Below are 1,103 nucleotides of genomic sequence, written 5' to 3' on the forward strand. Positions count from 1 at the left end.
GTGAACAAGACTCCTTGCCCCCTCCAGAAATGGGGGTCCCAGCCTTATTACTTCTCTGTATAAGGCTCAGAACTAGCTGCATGTGTCCCACATATAGCAATGATATGTGAATGCCTACAACTACACAGACACCTGGGATGAGCTGTATTCGTAGGTTACATTGGCACAGGGACAACTACCTACTGAGGGACTCCTAATCTACAAAAATTGATCATCCCATTCTCAAGTGTGTGATCGGAAAGTTTTATCGTGGCAATAAACTTAATCCATAAAGTTTGATCAATACAAAAAAAGGGATCACTATCTTTATTTCTTTAGGGTTTTATTACAAGTGGCAAAAGACAAGTTTTATAGTATATAAAAACAAAATGGCTTTGGTCCCAGTGTTACCATCACAGCAGCTTTCAACAAGTGCTGCTACTGCCACCAACCACTACATCACGCTACAACCAACACCATTAGTTCACCAGTAGCCACCAGACCACCTCACCTTCATGAGTTAACAATCCATTAAATGCCTGTGAGTAGCAAGAACAGAATGTGTGTCATTTATCAGAGGGCAATGATACAGTGCACTGCTAGGTATGGTAACACGAGCAAAACTTACCCGCCACTGTGCTAGATTTGTATCCATTCCATTGGCAAGTTTTACTATATCCGATCTACTACATTTCTGCGCTATGTATGTCACTAGTTTTCTTGTTTGTTAAGGTATCCGCTGGTACTCCATGAAGGAGAGGTGTCTGTGTGAGCACCAATTAGTACACACGGTATTCGACGTTTAGGTACACACACTTTATACACACCTAGAGCACCGTACATCCCCCATCCGAGCCTGACCTGTTTTTTTGTTTCAAGAGCGAACATACAGAAGACATTGATACACGCGATTACATGCTTTTTAACTATAAGAGAAGCAAATTGGGGTTAGACTTCATGTTAGACTTGGTGGCATCAGAAATTATCACATTTATTTAAATTAAAAACCCCAAACAACCAAATATAAACACCAACACCATATTCAGCTGACTACAGCAAGAAAGCCTCTTTCATCATCTTGCAATGTTTAAAATTCTGTATCAGGTTTAATGGTATCCTTGAAA

General features: G+C 40.3%; 1 protein-coding gene across 1 annotated transcript in view; it reads right to left on the bottom strand.

Moving 5' to 3' along the window:
- LOC119581941 (synaptobrevin-like) overlaps nucleotides 1–1,103 on the bottom strand; it is a 23,470-nt gene that overhangs the window by 548 nt on the left and 21,819 nt on the right.

This window comes from Penaeus monodon, chromosome 15 (assembly GCF_015228065.2).
Source record: "Penaeus monodon isolate SGIC_2016 chromosome 15, NSTDA_Pmon_1, whole genome shotgun sequence".
Taxonomy (NCBI): domain Eukaryota; kingdom Metazoa; phylum Arthropoda; class Malacostraca; order Decapoda; family Penaeidae; genus Penaeus; species Penaeus monodon.